Source organism: Chrysemys picta, chromosome 5, assembly GCF_011386835.1.
Source record: "Chrysemys picta bellii isolate R12L10 chromosome 5, ASM1138683v2, whole genome shotgun sequence".
Lineage (NCBI taxonomy): Eukaryota > Metazoa > Chordata > Testudines > Emydidae > Chrysemys > Chrysemys picta.
Genome location: NC_088795.1, coordinates 58071312 through 58095906, shown reverse-complemented (window position 1 = coordinate 58095906; position 24595 = coordinate 58071312). Strand labels below are relative to the sequence as shown.

General features: G+C 42.7%; 1 protein-coding gene and 1 pseudogene across 8 annotated transcripts in view; one reads left to right on the top strand and one right to left on the bottom strand.

Moving 5' to 3' along the window:
• NR3C2 (nuclear receptor subfamily 3 group C member 2) overlaps positions 1–24595 on the top strand; it is a 272715-nt gene that overhangs the window by 161186 nt on the left and 86934 nt on the right. The gene's annotated exons all lie outside the window — the stretch shown is intronic.
• On the bottom strand, positions 5983–6329 carry LOC122173722 (transcription initiation factor IIA subunit 2-like; annotated as a pseudogene).

Sequence of the window (24595 nt, the reverse complement as noted above, 5' to 3'; positions counted from 1 at the left end):
AAAAAGAGAGTGGTGACTTGAAGGCCAGTGAATCTTGGTGAAAAAGCCTCGATCGGAGGGTCTCCAAGGTAAATGATGACGGTCTACACCTGCATTAAGATTTTCTCTCCAAGACTACATTTTAATTGGTATTTTTAAATAAGGCATTTCCATTACCAAGTGGGTGTTTGGGCTGTTGTCTTTCCTTTTATTATGCTAGCTAATGTACAAATGCTCTTGCTAGGGCACCTCTGAAAGAATTCATGGGGGTAACCTTGAGTGCTGCAGGAGCTTGGTTTTGCCTCGTATGAATTGGTTTGAGCTCGGAATAAAATAAAAAATATTATTTACAAACTCTCTGTAAATGTAAAATATTTCCAAGTGGCAGATGTTATATTTTCACTAACAAGGACTAAGGTTTGTGTAGGGCTTTTTGTTGCCTATCTAGCAAATAAGAAGCTTGTGAGTAAATAGACTGCTCCTCCAGTGACTATGACAAGAGGCCTATCCTAAAGAGGAAATGTATTCTCTACAGTACCCAGCTGGTTCTGGGGAAGAGTAGAGTCTGACCAAAGAGGTGTGATATTAATCATATGATTAAGTTCTTTTTGCAGGCCTTAGATGAGTTCCTTGATAACAGAATAGCAAAACGGATTTGTACCCTGTGTTAAGTAGACCTACAGGGCCAAGAGAGTTTTTCACTGAAGTCAAGTCTTCATGTGATATCCATCTTCTGTAGTCAAAAGGTATCCTCCTAACTGAAGCAAACTGGCTGGAATATGAACACATGGAATTAATTCATCACTTTACAAAGCATTCAGAACTAGCTTTGTAATTTTCTCTAATAGTCGTGTAGTACCAGGTCTGATATTCTAGTCCAGGGGTGGGAAAACTTTTTGGGCTGAGGGCCACATCTGGGTGGGGAAATTGTATGCAGGGCCAGGGCAGGGGGTTGGGGTGCGGAAGGGGTGTGGGATGTGGGAGGGGGTGCAGTGTGCAGTGTGCAGGAAGGGGCTTAGGTCAAGGGATTGGGGCAGAAGAGGGGTACGGAGGAAGGGGCTCAGGGAAGGGGGTTGGGGTGCAGGAGGGGGCTCAGGGCAGGGGTACAGGAGGGGTGCAGAGTGGGAGGGGGCTCAGGGCAGCAGCTTGGGGTGCACAGGGATGCAGGGTGCAGAAGGGAGTTCAGGGCAGGGAGTTGGGGTGTAGGAGAGGTGCGAGGTGCAGGCAAGGGGCTTAGGGCAGGAAGTTGGGGGCGGGGTGCAGGAGGGGTTTGGGCTCCGGCCCAGTGCCGCTTACCTAAAGTGGCTCCAGGGTGGCAACGGCATGCACCGGGGCCAGGCCAGGCTCTCTGCATGCCTGCCCTGGCCCCACGCCGCGCCGCTCCAGGAAGCTCTGCAGCCCCTGAGGGAGGGGGGCGGAAGGCTGCCCTTGCTGCGTCTCCAGGTACCTCCCCTGAAGCTCCCATTGGCCGCGGTTCTCCGCGGGGGGTGGTGCCTGGAGGAAAGGGCACCAGCACGGAGCCCTCTGCCCCCCCGCCACCTGGGGGCCCGCAGGGACGTGGTGCCGGCGGCGCCACAGACCGGATCCAAAGCCCAAGGAGCTGGAGCCGGCCCGTAGGCCATAGTTTGCCCACCCCTGCTCTAGTCTCTTACCCTCTGGTCTGAGTTTTTAGCTGCTCGTTTTCCTACTGTCTGAACTGGAGGATTCAAATTTATGGTACCGGATAATTTTTTTTAACATAAAATCTTAGTAGATGGGCACGCCAGAGGCTAGTTTGGTCTGGGTTTCTATTACTAATATCTAAGTGGCCAGGTTTGCCCCATAGCTCTAATGTATGAAGCACTACCACACTTCCTTAGTTTCCTCCTACATATTCCCTTCCCAGCAAGTGTCTACCTACTTTTAATTTAGTGTAAAATTTCACTAAAATAAATGTTTCAAGTTATTGTATAGCTTTAAGTTTCTAACATCTTGGTGTGCTTATTTGATGGCTTTCCTTTCCCTTCATAAAATTCTAAAGAAAGTACCTCCTACATTTTAGGAGGTACCAGGGGACTGAGATTTGGTTTACAAGTCACAGAAACCAAACTTCTGGTGGGGAAAAAAAACCCTTAATCAGCAATAAATGTAATATTAAAATGCAAGTACAAGTAATTACTGAATAATTAGCATTCAGAGTTAACTCGGTAGACTGAAATCTTTTTGTCCTACAGGTGAAAGGTGAAGAGTAGAAAGTTGATTTTGTTTTAAATGGTTGTTTCACAGAGTCACGGAATAAGGGATTGTTATTTTGTAATTAAATAGTACAAACTTTGAGCAATTGTTAAATTTGTTTTGCATAGTTTGGAAACGTAGTTCATTTTGTAAAGATTTTTCCATATCTTCAAAGATGTATGTGTTTTAACTTTACAGACTTCACTAGTACTTCTCAAAAGGCATAAAGTTAAGCATGTATGTAAGTTTCATGAGTATTGGTGATTATAATTTTTCTTCACCATTTCATTTCTAAAATAATTATAGGCATTAAAATACGGTACTGTAGGGATAAACACCCTAAATATACTTATACACATTTCCTTAGCACACAACTATTTTGTTAAGTTAAATGAATGGCTCTTTATGGGTGGAGGTATATGCAGTGGAAAACACAAAGGAGTGTCAGAAAGGAAGCTTGGAAAAATGTACCAAAAATGTATATTAATTTAGCATCGTCTGAAGAGCTACTCCATTTTTTAAAAAGCTCATTTAAAATGCACTTCATGTGACAGATTTGAGACAAATGTACAACAAAAATAAGTGCCTATTTACATACATTATTTGAGGGTTTTCTTAATTTTATTGACATATTTTTATTAACTTATTTGGCTTATATCTATGTGAAGATGTATGCAAGAATTTGCAGTAACACTGTATAATATATGTATAATATAGAAAGTAGGAAGTATGATATTAAACATATTAATTATGGAAGTGCCACTCATGGTATCTTAGTTAAAGTTGAGTTTTGCACTTAAAGTAGGGATTCAGGCACTTCATTATGTATGAAGAATACAGAAATTCTCCTCAAAATTATATTATTTAGTCTTTGAGTGAATTTTCTGAGAATTTACAAATAAATTGGCTAATTACTTTGAGTTAAAATTAATATTCAAAAATAATCCTTTAAGATATTTAGAATTCAGTGTTTCCTTCTTTCTCTTAAATGACCTAAACAGAATAATGCAGATGTTTTTAACTCTGCTTATAGTTAGCACTCTCAGAAATCTTGTACATAGGCTATATTTGAAACTTTTTTTTAGGGTTAATGGACATTTCCCCCCATTATTTTTATATTGAATGTTTCTTTTTCAGCAAATTTCACAAAGGGGAATTACACGTGGAACTGTGCTCTTTCAAAATGGCTGGCACACTAAGGGTAGTCGAGCTCTGGAAAAGACTTCCACGGGGGGTTGTGAAATTCCCATCATTGGAGGTTTTTAATAACAGATTGGACAAACACCTGTCTGGGATAGTCTGGGTTTACTTGGGCCTTAGCGCAGGGGCTTGAATGGATGACTTCTCAAGGTCCCTTCCAGCCCTACGTTTCTATGATTCTGTGATAAGCTAAGGGAACACTCTTGACCCGAGGAAATGGCCCCCAGCATAATTACATGCTTGCTTTGCTTAAACTGGCCACTGGATACTGTACACTCATTCATAAGCCGAATATTTTTGGTAAAGAAATGACACATCAAAGAGCAGGGATCGGCTTATAAATGGGTCTACACCAAAATGTGATGATTTTAAACTCTATGGAATCATTGAATTGAATATCTAATACATTGTCGTTTTGTTTACCTGGAGCGTCTGCAGGCACGGAGCCCCTCAGCTCCCTGTGGCAGCGGTTTGGTGTTCCCAGCCAATGGGAGCTGCGGGAAGTGGCCATTGGCTGGGAACGGCAAACTGCAGCCCTGGGAGCTGAGGGGGCTCTGTGCCTGTGAACACTCCAGGTAAACAAAACGTCCAGGCCCGCTAGAGGCTTATCCTAACAGGCCGGGAGCCAAAGATTGCCAACCCCTGAAATATAGGGTCGGCTTATGAAAGGGTCATACTGCTTTTGCTATTTTTACCTCACCATCTTGGGGGGTCAGCTTATAAACGAACGGGCTAATGAACAAGTATATACGGTATTTTACGTGCACCTCAGTGAACAGCTTATAGAGATGTATCATCTTTGGTATAGGTTTGCATATAAAGCCATATAAAGCCTCCAAGCCTTCTCCTCAATAGGCTTCCACTGAGGAAAAAAAATTATCTTGGTGGCAACTTCTGAAGGTTCTGAACTCCTGAAAGAATTTTGACCATCCAAAACCTGGGGTTTGGGGATTCTCAACTCCAGTTTATGGATGGTTCTTTATTGCCATATTGCCCATTAGAATGGGGGATAACAGACTGGACCAAAAGATCAAGCTTCCTGTCCACAAGCTACGTATAGTATATATTTCAGATTTTGGCAGTTGACCGATTGTCTTGCTATATGCTATTTAAAACTTATTTCTCTGAGTTCCATGCTTTTGAATATAAATGAAAGAGAAATGAAGGTATGTCCGTCACAGTTCCGGGGCTGTCAGTCAGGTCTCAGTCTTTGCCATCACCTCTCTTGGGGAGGGACCAGTCCCCCTGGGCTTCATTGTGTTTATCCCAGCAGGTCTGACCTTAGCCCTGACTTTACAGTTTTGCTCTCTCTCACAAAGGCCTATGAGAATGTGCACTAGTGACCAACCAGCTTTCACAGAGCACAGTACATTTATTTTACGACAAAAGCATTACAGAGAAAACATATCATAAGACAAACTGTCTTTCGTGTGGGGAATCTGGTAGGCCTCAAAGTCCTTCAAACCCAGCTAGCAGGGTTTGCCCTCTAGGTTACAATCTCATGTGAGTTTTGGATCATAATGAGAAATGCCACAAGACTGTTCAGGTGGACATTTTATACAGTTGTGAACCTTTGTTTTCCCCTTGCTTCCTAAAACAGGTAAAACCAGTAAATGCTCCCACTCCCCGGGGAGTAAAATTTCAAAGGCTGGGTGTCTGCTAGAGCTTTGTGAATACCAAACCAAAAAAAATCCAGTAAACAAATTTTCATTTAGATCAGAGATAAAATATTTTGACAAAGGAAAAACTGAAAAAAATTCATTCAGTAGAACTAAATGATTTGAATATCAACTCGAAACTACATTTCAAAATGAAATGTCAGCATTTTCTAAACAACATGTCAATTTGAATTATTGCATTTGAAAAATTTAGTTTTGAAACAAAATGTCATAACTGTTTTGACATTTCCCAAATCTTTTTTTTTTTCTTCAACCAAAACTATTCGCTGATTTTTTTTCTTTTCAGCTAAATTTTTATTCACTGGGGAAAAAAATCGCTCAACTCTAGTATCTTTATAACTGGCTTTGGAAACTTTGCATTAATTCCCCCTTCCCTCCTGCCAATTGCAGATTCCACAAGAAACCCACCTAACAAGCCAGAAATACAAAGATACATATAACACGTATTGATGTATAAGTCCCATGAATATTCTACATGCTGTAGCATTGGGTACACCTCAGTGTAGTAGTCTTTTGAAATCTCCATGCTTCCTAGTGATGCTTCTGTCACAATGCCTTTCTTTTATTAAAACTAGGAATTCTAGGCTAGAAGGTGAGAAGCATACCAAACAAGCAGAATGAAATGCTAGAAAATTCTGAAAGACTTTGCTTAGTTAGCAAAACTAAAAAGAGAACTTTGTTATGAGAATAGAAGTTTATTAGAAAGATTATTTTGATGAACAAGAGAGTGAAAGTGTTTTGTCACTTAAAAAGCAATGTTTTTGTCCATGCTAAATAAACTGAATTTAAGAGATTTCTTTGCACTACCATTGTGTGATGTTTGCTAGCAAGGATTACTTTTTTCTTCACCCCCATCTCTAGAATAAATTATATACACAATCCTTTCCTGTACTCCTCTGCATTCTCTTATTCATTCTGCAGTGTTGGAGCCAGTATTTTTCCATCACAGGCTGCAGTTTTCATTTTAACAGCTTTCACAAAGTCAGTGACCTTTCTGAATTCAACATTGTTCTATACAAATGTCCATACCTTATCTCAGAATCTGTATGTATTCAGAGGATCCCTGAAATCGAGTCTGCTTCTGATCTATTGTGCCAATCTGAATTTACAGCCTTGTCACACTGAAATAGTGGTTTAAGGGCAAGCTGAGGGGTGGTCTGCTGAGGGCTTGAGAGCTTGTACAGGCTCACCTGTTCCCAATGTGGTATTTCCATACAGTTGATATGCAATGGTTTTACAACCGCAAAATAAAAACATTACTGATCATCCCTGGTTTTGCCACCGGATTTCAATTTTTTTTATAGGAATAGGAAGGATCCCTCCACCCTTCCTCTCTGGCAGGCAACAGTGCTGACTGAGTGGGGTAATGGCTACAGTTATTTCCTGCCCCTAACTGGCTGCAGTAGCTGAAACCTTAAGAGACTGATGGGAAAGGGAGCCAGAAATGGCAACAGCTGCACCATAAAAAGAAAAAAGAAAAAAAGCAAAGTTTAGCATAAGTAGAGAAAAGATTAATTAAAGGCAGGGCACTTTACAGTAGGTCATTTACAAGTTATTGGAGGGAAAAAGTGTTCTGTTGCTGCTATGAATGTGTGTGAACTGCATAGCAAACTGCACAGTGAAACTGAATGCTTGGGAATAAATGTTAGGTGTACAATACTAATGGAGCAGGCTCATTCTGGTGCTATATTCCAGAAAAAAATTCTAGCTGATGCAGTCTCTTGGTTTTAAAACTAGCAAGGAGTCAGTGACAATTTTAGCAGCTTCAGTGCCATAGGGAACCACAAACTGAAGCTGTTAATGACTAGAAAAGTGGAAAAACACTGATGCTTTCACAACAAGCAAATCTAAAAACCTGCTAGTGCTTTAATGAAATTAAAAAAAAAAATCTCATACTGAACTTTATTTTCAAGACTTCTCAGTGATTTCAGTGCAGGTCAGGTCCTAGTAACCTAGTGCTAAAATGTGCCATCATTTTCTGAAGCTTTAAATCCTCTCCACCTTAAAACTCCAAATTATAACTCCCATTCTTCTGGCTGACATCTTAATCTGTTCATGAGTTACTGTTGAATGATTCAAGTCATTCCCTTCCCCAGGGCTGAGCATTGCCCTAGAGAGCAACAGCCAGGTGCCAAGGTAGGTATTTAAACATGGGTCTCCTCCATAGCACTGAAAAACACTATAACTATCCAACAGGATCAGCCCTAATTCAATTTTTTTTTTTTTTAGTTTTGTGAGCACTAGTTGTTAGTTTGTTTCAGTGTTAAAATTACATTCATAAAAGTGTAACCTTCCTCTTTTTGCCCAATTTCTAATTAACCATGATCCCGTGGACTCTGATAGTGAGGATCTATATATCTTAAGTATTTATATTGCTCCCATAACCATAGTACCTGAGTGTATCACAATCTTTAATATATTTATCCTCACAGCACCTCTGTGAGGTAGGGTACCACTATTATTCCCATTTTAAAAATGAGAACTGAGGTATAGAGAAACTAAGGCCTAGATCCCCAAAAGTAGTTAGGTACCTAAAGACCCACTGACATTCTCAACACTGCCACTCAGCTGCCAGCTAACTTTTTGAAGAGTTTCTGCCTGTCAGCATTCACAAAGCCAACTAAGTGCTGATGCCCCCAACAGCTAACAAGATGCTTGGAGCCCTAGCTGAAGCCGAAGCCCCAAAGTAGGATCTTACCACTGGAGGCTGATCTTATAGGCCTGCTTTGAACATGCGTAAGGCCTGATACCTGTCAGATACTACAGCAGGAAAGCCGGATGCAGGCCACTGATAGGGTAAAGGGGCAACACAGCACCTGCAGAAAAGACATCCGAGGACACAAGGAAACGTAGGGTGATGTGGATTTAAGTCCCAACTCCGAATCAGGCAAAGCAGGGATTTGAACCTGTCTCTCACATCCCAGGTGAATCCCCTAACTAACCAGGTTATAGGGACGTGCATGTGTGCGCTCTCGCTCTCTCCCCTCCACCCCCCCGATGTGGAATGGGAAAATCTCACAGGATGGGAAAACCAGGTCTAGTGTTAATTTTTTCAGCTGTTAGTGCCTGGGCAACCTGAGCAGCTGACCTGGCTTAGGCACCTACCTCCTGAAGAAGATTCAAAGCTGAACATCTGAGCAGAGGGAGGTGCCTATTTCTGTCCTATCTCAGGTGCCTAAGCCCTTCCCTGTAAATTTCATTCATGGCTAGTTTACGCAGCTTCCTGCTCAGCTTGCTGGCTTCTGAGGATCCCTTGCCTAGGCACCTGACTCTCCTCATGCATTGTATGGGGAGCTGGTGTGTCTAACTCCCAGGGATCAGGCCCAGCTCCAGGCACCATCATTCCAAGCAGGTGCTTGGGGCGGCAATCTGCAAGGGGCAGCAGTCCGTGTGTTTTTGCCCCCAAGCAGCACGCCGAATTGCCGCTGCGGACGGCGGGGGCAGTCCGTGTGCCGTTAGGGCGGCACGCGTGTTTCCGCGGCGGCGGCAGTTCAGCAGCAGCGTCTATGTTTAGCTGCCCGCAGCGGCAATTCGGCGGCAGCTTCTGTCTTCCGGCTGAAGACAGAAGCTGCCGCCGAATTGCCGCCGCCACGGAAACGCGCATGCCGCCCTAACGGCACACGGACTGCCCCCACTGTCAGCGGTGGCAATTCAGCGCGCTGCTTCGGGCGGCAAAAACAGTAGAGCCAGCCTTGGCAGGGATGAGGATTCCACTAGGCAGCAGACTGCCAAGGGCTTGGGAAGGCACCACAATGCTGAGCAAATCTGGACCTAAGTGACTTTCCCAAGGTCACGCAGTAAGCCTGAAGTAGAGCAGGGTATTGAGCCTAGGCCTCCTAAATCCTAAGCTAGCATCCTTCCTTTAATAACAGGCAAGTCAAAGCAGTATTTTCTGCTAAACATATGCAAGATCAGAAGTCTCAGCCATTAGTTCAATGTGTACACATGAATACCTTCAACATATTCACCTGAAAAAAACTCCCAATTTTTTCTAACTGCATTACAGTTTGTCAGAAGCAGTAATGTCCATTTTGGGAACAATGAAAGAAAATAATTTAAAATGGGGTGCTTACTTTACGCACAACTGAGATAAATTAACAATGAAGATAGAAGAACTCAAACATGTAAAGTTAACATAGCTGCTAATACTGGAATGAAAATAACTAGTGATACAGAAAGAATGGATGAATCAACCAATCTAAATTTGGGATGTGAAACAGTAATGGTGACATTTTCCCAGTTCCTGCCTCTGGATCATCTTGATGTAGAGAGCTTGGAGCTGTCTGGAGAAAACGGAGCTAGTGATGGGACAAAAGATACTCTGCAGGGGGTTGGAGGGGAAATCTGCGAATGGTCAAGTTTAGAGAGAAAGATGAGGGAAATGTTTGTGTAGGTTGTATTTGAAAATCCAATTTCCAAGCCAAAATCAAGGGCAAAATTTTGATTATATGCATTCAGAACAGGGTGGGAACTTCACACTTTTACAGACTAATACATGTAATTTGGAAGAGGAAGAAATGTAGAATTGTATTTCTTAAAATTAAGATATGTGTGACTCAGCAGTCCAAACATATTTGGCAAAAAACCCTGAAAGGGCATCAGACAATTTATGATTATTTTCTGGATCAAACATATAGACATATGGTGAAACTATTAATTCTTCTCCCAAGTGGCTTCTGCATATTCCCGCTTGTAGGACACACTTTTTTCTTAGCCTTCTTTGTGGGTACCACTGAGCTTTGGAACCTTCCAGAAAAGCAGTCCTTTCTGGGACTGCATGAATACCCTTTCACCCTCCCCTGAGAGCACTGAACATTAGGTGCTCAAGTTACAAGCTGAAGTTACCGGTCACTTCAGTTTCTTCCTTTCCATGGAGTAACTGCCGAGTCTCTCTTCTCAAATCTGGAGAGAGTTCTCTGGTTGTTAAATCATTGCAATTTTAGATAGCTTTGATAGCTTTTAGGTAAATTAGATAATCTGAAGTTGTTTCTGCACCACTATGGTTTAAACTCACAGACTGAGTTCAGTTTTTATTCCGAGCTCATCCTTGCTGCTTATTATTATTAATCATGTTTATTACAGTAGTGCCTAGGGAACAACCAAGATCAGAGCCACATTGCGCTAGGCACTGCACAAACACAGAGCAGTAGATAGGGTTACCATTCGTCCGGATTTACCCGGACATGTCCTCCTTTTGTGTGCTAAAAATAGCGTCCGGGGGGAATTTGTAAAGCACTCACAATGTCCGGGATTTCCCCCTCCCCCGGCAGAGCGAGCGGCTGGGAGGGCTGCAGGAAAGTCCCGGGCTGGACTCCGGAGCAGCTTCCTCCTCCCACCCCACCCCCCTGCATTCTGAGCCGGCCAGCAGCTCCTCCTCCTGCAGCCCGCTCCGGCAGCCCTGTGCAGGGCCAGGGACCGGGTTTTGTGTTGTGCAGGGGAGCTCAGCCATGTGTCCGGCTGGCACAGAGCCCAACACCCTGTTCTGAGCAGCAGGGTAAGGGGGGGCAGGAGAAGGGACAGGGAGGTTCTGGAGGGGGCAGTCAAGAAACGGGGGGGGGGCTTTTGGAGGGGAGTGGAGAAAGTTTTGGGCAGTCAGGGTACAGGTAGGGGGTAGGGTCCTGGGGGGCAGTTGGGGGGGGGGTCTTAGGAGGGGGCAGTTAGGGGACAAGGAACAGGGAGTCTTAGGTAGGGGGTGGGGTTCTGGAGGGCAGTTAGGAGCAGGGGTCCCAAGAGGGGGCAGTCAGGGGACAAGGAGCGGGGGGTAGGGGGCTGGGAGTTCTGGGGGGGAGCTGTCAGGGGGCAGGAGTGGGGAGAGGGATCGGAGCAGTCAGGGGACAGGGAGCAGAGGGGTTTAGATGGGTTGGGAGTTCTGGGGGGGGCTGTCAGGGGGCAGGAGTGTGGAGAGGGATCGGAGCAGTCAGGGGACAGGGAGCAGAGGGGTTTAGATGGGTTGGGAGTTCTGGGGGGGGGCTGTCAGGGGGTGGGGAGTGGTTGGATGGGGCGTGGGAGTCCCAGGGGTCTGTCTGGGGGTGGGGGTGTGGATAAGGGTTGGGGCAGTCAGGGGACAAGAGGCAAGGAGGCTTAGATAGGGAGTGGAGTCCCGGGGGGCAGTTAGGGGCAGGGGTCCCAGGAGGGGGCAGTCAGGGGACAAGGAACGGGGGGAGGGTTGGGGGTTCTGGGGGGGCGGGAAGTGGCAGGGGCGGGGCTAGGGCGGGGCTCCTCCCGTCCTCTTTTTTGCTTGTTGAAATATGGTAACCCTAGCAGTAGACAATCCTTGCTCTGAAGGGTTTATAATCTAAATAGACAAAGCAGACCAGGGAGAAAGGGATGTAATATCTAACCAGAGCATCCAATGTAATGTCAACAAATGTGATGTTAGTTCCATAATTTTCTGGGGGTAGCTTTAGTTAGGAGGGGATTAGCTAAATGGGAAGGGAAGGGACGGGAAGGGAGGGGGTGAGCAGGACAAAGCAGGGCAGAAATGTCTGAGGGACAGGTGTGGAGTGAGGCTGAGATGAAGAGACTATGAGACAGGAGCTGGGAAGGGTCTGAAGCACATAACCAATCAGCATAGAACAGTAATAATATTTTCTACAGTTTTTACTGGATATTTTTTTGTCTGCAAGTCCACGCTTAACCTGCTTGTGCAGCTGCTCCTGTTAATTCAGTCCCTGCAGTTAAATTCTTCCTCCTAGCTCACGTGGTGAAGGATGGGGATCACTGCATGGGTCCTAGTGCCCCTAGAGTGTATTGATCGTTCTTCCACAATTCTGAGTCCAGGGGGTGCTGTGGGTGTGGGGGCGCTAGCTAGACTCCATGTTACCCCTCCACTCCAGTGCAGTAGTACTTGTTATGCTGCTTCTGCAGCTGGTCTGCCAGGTTCCATCTCTCACTTCAGTGTCCTTGTAGCTTATTATTACTTTTCATTTGTTATCCAGCAGCCCGCAGCATAACAATGTTCTAGGCACATTCCAGAACAGAAGGCAGGGTCCCTGCCCTGAACAGAACAGGTAAAATATACTCATGTTGCTCTTCAAAAGGCTCAGGCATTTCACATAACCTTAGGAAAGCTTCACTTTCATTTTTCTTTTGAGCCATCGCATCATCTTTTTACTCTTCAGATGTGATAGTCCCAAACATTTGCTATTTTTTAAAAAGGGGAAATGATGTACCTGTGATACTGCTTTTTTGAAGATACCATCTTACAAAATTCTCATTTGCCTGCCTGCCCAATCTCCACTCTGAGTTTCAAGGTTACAACTTTATTTTATTTTTTACTTTTTTCCATTCAGGTTTGTTTTTTCTTCTCTCTGACCCATTTTTGATTTTAGGTTTATCATCTTACACTTTTCTTTCTGCTCAGTCAAAGGAACTGACTGAAACATTCCATAGCGCTATATATGTTCAGGGCACAGCTCCCATTGACTTCAGTTGCAGTTGAGTGCTCAGCGCTTCTGCAAATCAGGCCGCAAGGTATCTAGTTGGATGACCAGAAAATGCAGAATGCACAATTAGTGACCACCTGTGAAAAGTTGAAGTAATTTACTTACATCACACAGGAATTCAGTGGCCAAGGCAGGGATAGAATCCAGATGTCCAAGCAGCATTCAAATACCTTAACCATGAAAACCTCCTTTCTCTTCCTATAGTCCTAACCCTGCGTCTTGAGTAGAAGTTTCCTTGATAATCATACACAAAAGAAGAGGAAAGAATATTAGTATGTTCACTTATTCACTATCTATTTCAATTTGTGCAACAAGTGAAAGCTGGACGTCTTACAGACAACAGCCTCCTTCACTACACAGCACTGATTCATCCCCAGAGTGTAGGCAAAGACAGCCTTAATTCGGGCATTCCCTAACTTTTGAGTGCCCAATTTTGCAACCTTAACAATGTTCTTTTAATGTTTTTTGTGTGTAATTATTATTTATGATGGTATCGGGGCACATATTTTACTCTTAACAACATCCTGCCTAATTAGCTATTTAGGGTTAAATTGTAGCAGCATTTTACCCCGGCTTCCATTGGTGTGTAACTACACAGAACCATGTGAATTTGGGAAGGCACAATCACAGATTCCTGGCATCTGTGGGAATATGTCCTCCTCTCTCCCCTTTGTGCCCACAATAAATCCCAACATATTTGGTGATTTACCTATTTTGAATCTCTGGTAACTTGTACTATGTAAATTTCATCTGCAGATTGTTGCAGCATCTGATGTTGATGTGGTTAACTTGCCATTTTGCTGTAGTCCTGTGGTGCTGCTAGTTTCCTGAATACACTGCAGGTGTTGCACATGTGATTTGAGATTAATTTCTAATGCTGTACTGTGAACCACTTCCTTTATCAGACTTTGTGGTGTAACGCTGAGTCTGATATAATACAACTTGCTGAGTCTTGGCCCTCAATGTACAAAGCTTCACTTTAATTACTCACCTTATAATAGCATATTTTATAATTATCAAAAGCTCTGCTAAAGTAAAGTTATGCAAAGGGGCACTGTATTTTTCATGGGATAAATTTTTGTCTGGTGTAGAGAGAATTATAGTTCTCCCTAAATATTAAAATATTTTCACTTGTTTTAAGGATTTACTGATTTCAGAGATATTTCCTGTGCATAAAATGAAGAATCAGTGTAAAAATGGTCAACTGTTTCAAATCAACATAAATATTTTAAGTACATTTAAAACATTATGTTTCTGGATATTTTCATATATATTTTTTGAAAATGGTGTGGTCAGTTGTGATGTAAATTACTAAATAAGAAGTTATGTAACAATTTTCCATGCCTCTTTTGATTTTTTTTAAATGTTCATAGTAAGATTATGAAAGGGAGATGGAAGCCTACAAAAATATTGAGTGGATGTTGGATGTTTACATTGTGTTATGTGCAGAATTTTTTGGAGTAAGATACTATTAATTGTGTGTGTGTGTGAGAGAGAGAGAGAGAGAGAGAGAGTTGTATCAATGAAACTTCTGCTCAGCATTAGTTTTTCAAATAAGTTTTGCTTTTTATTCAATCCCCACCTATCTTAATGAGGTAGAAAGAAATCAAAGAACATATTCAAGGACACAGAATAAGTCAGTTGCCCAGCTGGAACAGAATCCAGAATGCCCCTGACTCCCAATTTTTTGCTCTGATTTACTAAGCTTTCATTCCCTATTTCATATTGACTGGCTTTGCAACACCTTAACTATGAGCAGAAAAGTAAGCAAGCTGCTCTAGTAGAGTTGCCTTATTCTGTCTAAGGCTGAACTAAGAAAGTAGCATAAAAACAACCACCTAGCAGAGACTGCTTGTGAGTTAAGCTCAGCCTTCAACAAGAAGCAACTGTAGATCTCTTGCTGAGTCACAGTGCTAGTTAATGTATAAGTTGGAAAAAAGAAAGACAGAAAGCCATTCTGCATTGACAGTGCCTCTGATCTCTCACAAGTGACTTTCATTTACTTTAGCAAGCTAATATGTAAAAAATCAGTCTAGATACAGATTTTGTTTAATAGTACAATAGGTGACCAATAGTGAGAACAGGAAATTGTAATGGAATTATTACTCTAGGCAGTAGATATGTATATTCACTGAACTACAGAGACACCATTATTCGGAAAAGAATATTTCAGAAAAGATAAAAGAAATGCCTTATGGAAGGAATATCATGAGAAGGAATTTGGGCAAGGTTATATTTTAGAAAGTGGAGATGTAGGTTAGATGAAAGCCATTGTGTTAACAAATATCTTGGTCTGTCTGAAAATGAAATGGATTATAAGACGATACCATCGGCCACATTTGCAAAATTGACATTCAGCTGCATATGTACAACATGCACATAACCAAAATCCTGGGCTTTCGTGCAAACCCTAATTTGCATATAAATATCTGTATGTGAGTAAGTCAGGGTTAGTGCAGATACATTGAAGTTTGTGTGCTCCCCGTGTGGTGCATGTCATTTTGAAAATTTAAATCAAGGAAATCACCAACAGAAAAGTACCCTCTGTGGTAAAATGATTTCAAAATATAACTCAAAATCCATAAACAAAAATCAATTTAAAATGTTTTTAGAACACAAATTAGGTGGGTTTGAAACTTTTTTTTTATTTTTACAATTTGTTGAAAAATAGTATTTTTGTAGTTGGTTTTGCTAAGTGCTAATCAAATAAAATTCAGGTTTCAGAGTAGCAGCTGTGCTGGTCTGTGTCCGCAAAAAGAACAGGAGTACTTGTGGCACCTTAGAGACTAACGAAATATTCAAATAAAATTGTTGTCATTTGTAAAATACTCGCATTATGATGTACAAAATATTTTGAATTTTTCATTTTAATTCTATTCCTCTGTTTCCAAAAAAAATCTCTAATTATCATAGGTTCAGTGCACTTAAGTCAAATTTCCAATCTTGCCCCATTTGCTGCTTGTGCTTCATTTTAACTGTAGCTGAAAGCTAGATCCAGGATTCCTTTTACACTCTCTCTTGTTCAGTTCACTTGCATTCATTCTGCTATTACAGCCTAATATTTTCTCTGCTAGTTCTATAGCCCATCACCTAGACTATAGTTGTAACTAAGCAGTACAACTACTATTATAAATGAAAAGCTGTATATACCCAGCTGCTCATTTTAATTCTTCTGGGAACTGGCTCATGTAACATTTATAATGCAGAAGAGAGATGGACTGGATATTTTGTATTTTATAGTTTCAGGTTTTCTATATGCTGTAGCATAACTCGCTTGCTTGCTTTGTAACACATAAAAAACCTGCGTTTTTTTTTGTATAGGAAAAGAACCTCAGGTTGGAGGTAGACATATGGCAAACAGTTCTTCCAATTGTCAAAACAGGTGTTTATTACAGAAATGGATGATATTGAAAACTGCAATGTTACTTTGCTAGAGAGATTCACTGTATGATACTGTGTGGGCACAGATCAAAAGAACTGAGCTGTAACTTTTTTCTAAAGGGAACAATTTAAACTGCAGTTTGTAAGATTCCTTCAAACTTTGTGCTTGTCTAGCCTGATAGTGAAAGTACGGTTTTAAACCTTTATTTTAATAGGCTAGGACTACAGTTTTAAATTAATTGGTGACTAAGATTTAAAGAGAAAAGAGTGCTCTGCACCTTTGAAAATCAGGCAGTTATTAGTGTTACAATCAAGTTCCTAATTCTACATTTTATTAATCTATTTCTGAAAATCTTGGTAGGCATAGAATCACCGAATCGTAGAAATGTAGGACTGGAAGGGATCTTGATAGGTGCAGGACAAAGTTTTATCTAGTCCATTCCCAACGGATGTTTGTCTAACCTATTCTTAAAAACCTCCAGTGATGGAGATTCCACAACCTCCCTTGGTAGTTAAGCACCCAGACAGTTAGGAAGTTTTTCTTAATGTCTAATCTAAATCTCCCTTGCTGCAATTTAAGCCCTTTACTTCTTGTCCTTCTATGTACTTGAACACTGTTGTCATGTCCCCCCTGAGTCTTCTCTTCTCCAGACTAACCACGCCCAATTTTTTTCAATTTTTCCTCATAGGTCATGTTTTCTAGACCTTTAATTGTTTTTCTTGCTCTCCTCTGGACTTCCGCTAATTTGTTCACATCTTTTCTGAAGTGTGGTGCCCAGAACTGGGGACACAAATCCAGCTGAGGCCTTATCAGTACTGAGTAAAGTGGAAGAATTACTTCTTGTGTCTTGCTTATGATATAAAAGATTATTTATAAATAGATATTTATTTATTATATGTATTTGTTTCACAGACTTGTACTGTATCTTGTTTTCTAAATATAATTGTATATTTTCACCTAAGCATTCAATCATTTATTCATCCACTTTACCATGTGGATTTAGAACTGAAAGGGACTTGGTGATAGTGTGTGCATCATATGATACATGCACATACCATTCTTAACAATGCTGCTTGAAATTACAAAAATTATAGCTGATCATTTTCTCTGATACAGTGGAATTATAATGATAGACTATTGGGGAAAATTAATAACTACTTTTTATTTAGTATGTACTAGCATCTAAAATCAAAAACTGCAATAAAAGACATCACTCCATTTAGAAATAATACTTAGATTTTCTATCCTGTTAATAATGGCGTAACCATAGGAAAATACTTATGCAGTGGTAACCTCAGATTCTTGAATGAGACTGCTACTGCCAGTGGTATTTTAATGATATTACGCAGAAGATATGCAGTGGCAAACAGATGAATTAAAATGACAGGATCTCACAAATGTTCAAATGCTGTAGAGAGCCTTGGGAACTATAAATGATCTCTCACATTCCTATTCTTCTGCAGTATCATCATTCAGGTACTCCTGTGCTGTACTGTATGTAGGGCAGCTGGAAGTCATTCAAATACAGTAGGTCTGTGCAGTGAATTCAATTACATGAATGTTTTAATGCAACAGAACAAAATTGCCTATAACTTTTTTATAAATTAGTGCACTAGAAACAAATAATGCTTTTGCTAGCCCAAATGACCACACTGACTTGTGGTATTCTAGTCTCAATTTATTTTGGGAAGCAAAACCATTTTTAGATCAGAATTTTAGTAAGAATGCCTGCCAATTCCTCTATTTTAATTGTTCATTTAAGAAGAAGAGGCTGCAATATCTTGTGACTGAAAGGCATGAGAAAGGAGCAAAGGGTATAAACAGACAAGCAAAGCATGCTTATTAGCACATGCTGGAAATTATTTTATGATAAAGATTGAACAGTGGTTGACTAGTAATAGTTTTTCAGAATTATCTTCTAAGGCTTGGTCTACACTAAACCCCCAAATCGAAGTAAGGTACGCAACTTCAGCTACGTGAATAACGTAGCTGAAGTCGACGTACCTTAGTTCGAAAACAACAAGGAGTCTGGTGGCACCTTAAAGACTAACAGATTTATTTGGGCATAAGCTTTCGTGAGTAAAAACCTCACTTCTTGCATCCGAAGAAGTGAGGTTTTTACTCACGAAAGCTTATGCCCAAATAAATCTGTTAGTCTTTAAGGTGCCACCAGACTCCTTGTTGTTTTTGTAGATACAGACTAACACGGCTACCCCCTGATACTTAGTTCGAACTTACCGCGGTCCACACCCGGCAGGCAGGCTCCCCCGTCGACTCCGCGTACTCCTCGCGGCGAGCAGGATTACCGGAGTCGACGGGGAGCACTTCTGAGTTCGATTTATCGCGTCCAGACAAGACGCGATAAATCGAACCCAAAAGTTCGATTGCCTGCTGCCGAACCAGCGCGGTAAGTATAGACAAGCCCATAGAGATGCACTTACTTGAACATCTTCAAGTACTCTAATAGCAGCATCCCTTCTCCAGTTATTTCTAGGAAACTTTACTGTCCTTCAAATCCCTGCTCATGAGTCAATTATTGTGTTCAGCATTATGCTACTAACTTTCATTCTGCCCGATCTCCTGCACCTAATCATTTTCTGTTGTTCTTCTTCTAAGAGCTACGTTTTATTGCTGAATGATTTTTTTATAATTCTTCTCTCTCCCCTCTCTCCCCCAATTTTTTTTAAATTAAATATGTAATTCATTAGCCATAATGTAAAAACAATAAGCCACTGTGGAAAATGAGGGAAATATCTGTATTTTTTATAGATATCAGGTGCTCCTCAGTTTACTTGCTCAGTTTTGTACTGCTGCCTACCTGGCTCAAAGGGTTAAGTCATAGACCATGACTTTAATTCAATCACCATATTTTAAAGACAATGCACATGAATTCCTTGGAAGCTTCACCTCCAATTGAAGTCTCCCTGACACCTCCAGGGGAGGGGAGGGGAAAGAAATTGCTAGGAAAAGAAATAAACCAGTTCTGCCCAGAGAGCAAATGAAGGGGCTTAGGGGGAAATGAGGACAAGATGTTTGAACTGGATAAAATGTGGGCCTCTGGGACACAGAGAGGGATACAGAGAGCATGCTGCAGCAACAGTCTGTTACTTCCATTTCTGGGGTGGGAGAAACTCTGAGTAGAATTTACCAAAGCTGGCAAAGAAAGATTAAGGTTTAAATAAGGAGGAAATATATGTATAGACCTTTACTGTTTAAACACTTTGCTCTGTGGGCTGCATATCTTTTGGGTGAATAAATAATGTTTTGTTTTGAAGGTGTTTTTGAGCCCCTTTAATCAGCTTGGTAGTCTCAGATTCCTGGAGGAAAATTGCTTACAGGTGCCAAACCCAGTTAAATCCGTCAGTGAACATGGAACTACATAGTTCCACCTGGAGACATATGAATGTAGCGAAAGCTGCCCACAAAGGGGTCTACTTGAGAGGGGCTAAAATGGGTCTAAAGTGCATCTCACTCTCTCTAATAAAACCCACTCTGTGGTATGGTTTAGTAGGCTGTTGACTAACATCCTGGTGGTTGAAGGAACTCTGCTTCTACAGGGTGTTTGAGGCATCCACATTTTGTGTGCCAATGCATGTAGTGCAGCTGATTGCTGTATTAATTCACACAATTCAGTCACATGATAAAATATAGTAAGCCATTCTTTCTTTATATTCCTTTTTCAATATTCAGTTTGTCCAGGGACTTTTCATGTTACATACGCATAGACTGCCCTCAGTTCATTAGAACCCCCTGTTTTTTGGCAAACCCATGGCTCCCAAGTGGCTGATTAGCTGCGTTAATTTCATTTTGTGTAACTTGTAACGCAGGTCCATTTAAAAGTATCTAAAGCACGTCCATGGATTTCTCCTTATGCCTCATTACATTTGCAAGCTGACAGCACTCTGTCATGCCTTATTGCTTAATTATGAGGGTTAACTGACCACTTCCCAGCAATAGTGGAAAACAGAGGTCAGCAATCACTGATTAAACACAAAAGAAGATCTCTCACAACTTTGTCTTAAATCCATCACAGCTACAGAATTGCATAGCTCATATTCTTTGCTTCCTCAAGAAGGGACAAACTTCATCTCCACACCCCATAAAATGTGTACACCTATTTTTAAAGCTCATCTTAATTGTAGTTCAACCCATCACATGTACTCCCAATTGAAAAGATCAAAACAATTGAACCAGTTACCTAATTAAAGTCAATGCAACCATAGGAATAGGGAACAAATGTTCAATTTTGCAATGTCTATTGCAGGATTAAAGAGTCATTGCTATAATTTGATTGTAATATATGGATGTAATGGTTTAGCTCCATAGATGAAGCAAATTTTTATGATCATTCAGTAACCCACATGACTTCTAAACTTTCAGTTTGTATTTTCATTTCTCCAGGGTGATATATTGTTTGAAAAAGTGGATCTATTTTACGGTATTTAAGTATCCATTCATTTTAATGGAATTGGTTCAAATATTCATTCCAAAGGATATTTTAGAACAGATTTGATCAAATTGAATTTTTCCCTTGTTTGTGGTTATTATCTGAAAGCCCTTTTTCTTGCCCTTACAAGATTTTAGGAGAGTAGAAGATGTAAATATTGAATGGTGGCAATATATAATCTGTGTCTAAGCAGCTAACATAGATCTTCTCACAAAAACCTATGTTTATTGTTGTAATTTATGGAAATTGCGTGAGAGCAACTGAGAATAGTCGGGAATTCAGTACAAGCATAGCATTGAAATTTGAATACACTTAAATTTTTTGAAGCAGTTGTGACACAGTATGTAGTACTGATTAGATAGGCCCTGCAAAGAAAAATCAGGGGACCCAGGTCCCTGTTCTTTTCTTTAGGGTTGCTGAGAAATTGTCTTTTCAGAACATGAGTGTGAGTAGTCGTCTTTGACAAACCTAACTTAGACACGGAATTGGTAGGGAAGAGGTATCATAAACTCACTTTATTATGTACTATTATTATGTATTATGTGCACTGCACAATCTGTGAGGTGTAAGAGGGGATGGAATGTGTTCTTAGCTATTATGTCCCATGCCAAAAGCAGGAATGTCTGCTGCAGTCTCACACATTGAGCTCAATTGTTCCCTTCTGCAAAACTTGGGAGAGCATTACTAGCAGGTGGATAAAGGGATGAAAACTTTTAACAGAGGAAAATTAATCACTGAAACAATTTATTGAGAGATGAGGTGGATTCTCCATCACCTGACATTTTTAAATCAAGATTGTGTGTCTTGCTACCAAATATGCTGTAGCTCAACCAGAATTTATGGGCTTGATGCAGGAATTACTGCGTGAATGAATACTCTTTTATGCAGGAGGTCAGACTAGATGATCATAATAATACCTTCTTGCCTTGAAATCTATTAAATCTTCATCTTGTTCAGAGGGATGAGGTTGGGAAACAGGGTTCGCTCCAGGCAATTAAACCTGTGGCCATCTCTGGAATTTCCTGGATCCAGAGGCGTAGCGTGCGCCCTCCGTACCCTCCGACCGGAGGGGGCCCCGCAAGGAAGGGGGCCCCTAAAAGTGGCAAAATAAATACCGCATTCCAGTTTCTGCATTGTAAGGGGCCCCGCCCGGACATATGTTCGGAGGGGGCCACCGTTCGGAGGGGGCCACGTTCTTTGTTGCTACGGCCCTGCCTGGATCCACAGAGGCAGGGGATTCCACAGGAATCTTAGTGCCTCCAGAACAGTGCTGGGGCCCTTAACTCCTATGTAGTGCAGCTACCATTTCTATGAACAGGGCTGGTTCCAGGCACCAGACGAGAAAGCACGTGCCTGGGGCGGCACATTGTAAGAGGCGGCATTCCGGCCAATCTTGGGGTGGCCAGCCCAGCCCTGCAGGGCATGGACCCCGGTCCGGGGAGGGCAGGAACTAGCGATCTCCACCGCTCATCATGCCACCGGGATCCCCGGGACGCGCCACTCCCCAGCGCCTGCACCAGCCTCCGCCTCCCACGCTGCTCTGAGCCCGGCCCGGCCGAGCCGCCTTTAAAGGAGCGGCTGAGCCAGCACCTCCTGCAGCCCCCGGGCACCGGAAGGAGGGAGGGGTCTGCGGCGGCCCGGTGGGCAGCGGACGCAGGGAGGGAGGGTTCTGCGGCGGTCCGGCGGGCAGTGGACGCAGGGAGGGAGGGAGGGTTCTGCGGCGGCCGGCGGGCAGCGGAGGCAGGAAGGGAGGGTTCAGCGGCGGCCCAGTGGGCAGTGGTGGCAGGGAGGGTTCTGTGGCCGCCCAGCGGGCACCGGAGGGATGGAGGGTTCTGCAGCGGCCCAGCGGACAGCAGAGGGGAGGGCCCCACTGATCCCAGCGCCGTTTGCACTGTGCCGAGCCCCGCTGGCGCCACGCGGAGGTCGCACACCCTCGTGTCGGCCTCCTCAGAGCCTGCCCAGCCAGGAGTGGAACCCCAAGGCTGGAGGGGGGAGCCCCTCTCACCCAGCTGCGAGCGGGCTGCAGCGCCTGTCTGCCCACGGGAGGAGGGAGCGGGTGGGTGCTGCCCTTTGCCCCCCTGTGAGCCTCCTTGACCGCCCTCCACGCACTCCCTGCGGCTGCCGTTTTTTTTTCTTTCTTTTTTTTTTTTCTTTTTTTTTTTTTTGCTTCGGCAGTCTCTTAGTGGAGAGCTCTGCATAGATCCAAGAAACAGGGCCGGCTCTGGCTTTTTTGCCGCCCCAAGCAAAAAAAAAAAAAAAAAACTTGCGGCGCGGCCAGAGCCAGGGTGCAGGGGGACTCCCTGCGCTGGTGCCCCGGCTAGCGGGGGAGAGAGCGGGGGGGAGAGAGAGAAGGGGGCAGCCAGGGCTTCAGTGGGGTGCTGTCAGCGGCCCAAACCGCCGAGCCGCCTGCCGCTTGCCGGGAGGGCTCCACGCCGCAGTCGGCTGAGAGGGAAGGATGTGGCTGCCCTGCCGGGCTTGCTGCAGGGCGCTTCCTTCCTCCGCACTGTCGCCCCCTACAGGGCGGCTGGAGTGGAACAAAAAAAAAAAAAAGCGGCCCTGCCGCCCCTGTACAAGGATTGGGCCGAATGCCGCCTCGTACAATCTGCTGCCCCAACCACTAGCTTGCTCGGCTGGTGCCTGGAGCCGGCCCTGCCAAGAAAGGTGCTACTGATGCAATATTTCGGAGTAATATTGCCGCGTTAGTCTGTATCCGCAAAAAGAACTGGAGTACTTGTGGTACCTTAGAGACTAACAAATTTATTTGAGCATAAGCTTTCATGGGCTACAGCTCACTTCTTCGCCCACGAAAGCTTATGCTCAAATAAATTTGTTAGTCTCTAAGGTGCCACAAGTACTCCTGTTCTTATTGATGCAATAAACTCACGTTCTTTCCTGTAGAGGAAGCAATCTGTATACAGATCTAGAGGTCAAAATCTGACCTATTGTCATTACACACAGTTGACCTTCAGAGTCATATAAAACAGTATGTAATACTGTTGCAGGAAAGCGATTTTAAACTTCACAATGCACCATAGTGTAACAATGATAATTTATAGAGATGCTTATGTATATTGCATCAAAAACAACACCTATGTTAAAAGAATGTTAAGGTTGCAAAATTAAGTACTCAAAAATTAGGAAATACCAGAATGCATTTCAGTACCAAGGCAACCTTAATTTGGCCCCCTAATGCATATGTATTATGATACAGTCTTTAATTACATAATCACAACCTGCCTGCCTCACTCAGTGAAAGGGTAGTTATTCAATATTTTGTTTTATCCTTCAAATCTAGTGTTTTGGCCCTAGGAAGTGTTTACTGCAAACACTTTGCTGCATACATAATTATTAATTTCCTCCTGGGCATTTCTGTGGTGCTCTTGACATCATATTTCAGTGCTTGAGAAACATTAATGAATTTATCTTCACAATACCCCCTGAGATTAGGTAGTAGTAGTATTCCCTTTTTACAGAGGGTGAACTGGGGCACAAAGGGATGAAGCCAAAATTCTCAAATGTGTCTAACAATTTTGGGTTCCCTGCTTAGGATTCTGAGGGCCTGATTTTTCAGAATACTTAGCATTTTTATAGTACTTTGTATGTGTTCAGAGCATAGCACCAATCAACTTCAGCTGCAGTGATCGAAAGGGGCAGACCTGGGTTTCAGAGGCCAGATCTCTCACATTGGGCACACAGAAAATGAGGAATACTCAGTGACTAACTCTGAATGCTTTGGTTTACGTGACTTACCAAGCATCATACAGGAACTCTGTGACAGAGGCAGGGATAGAATCCAATTTTCCATGGTGGCATTCAACTTCTTTAACCATGAGACCCTCCTTTCTCTATCTGCATTCTCTGCCTCATTCATGGCACACCTTCCAACTTCCGCAAAAAGAGGCAGAAATTCTATAGACAGCATCATTCACTACAGAACCCTGATTTATCCACAGAGCAAGCCAATCCTGTGCACTGAACGAGGCAGGGGTCCTGTGGAAGAAATAGAATGTGGTCATGTAATGCTCGATGCACATGCTTAAGGAGGCTGAATTAAGGATCTGACATTTCCTCACTTTTGAGTGCTTGAGTTTATAACCTTAAGTTTCTTTTACTATAGTTTTTAGGATTTAATTTCCCACATTTTTGTAAAACAAACTGGAAAAAAAAATTCTATCATGTGGAACCATACAGACTCCCTAAAGTGGGTCACCAGCAGGGTTTGGACCTTCAGATCCCCAGTACACACTTC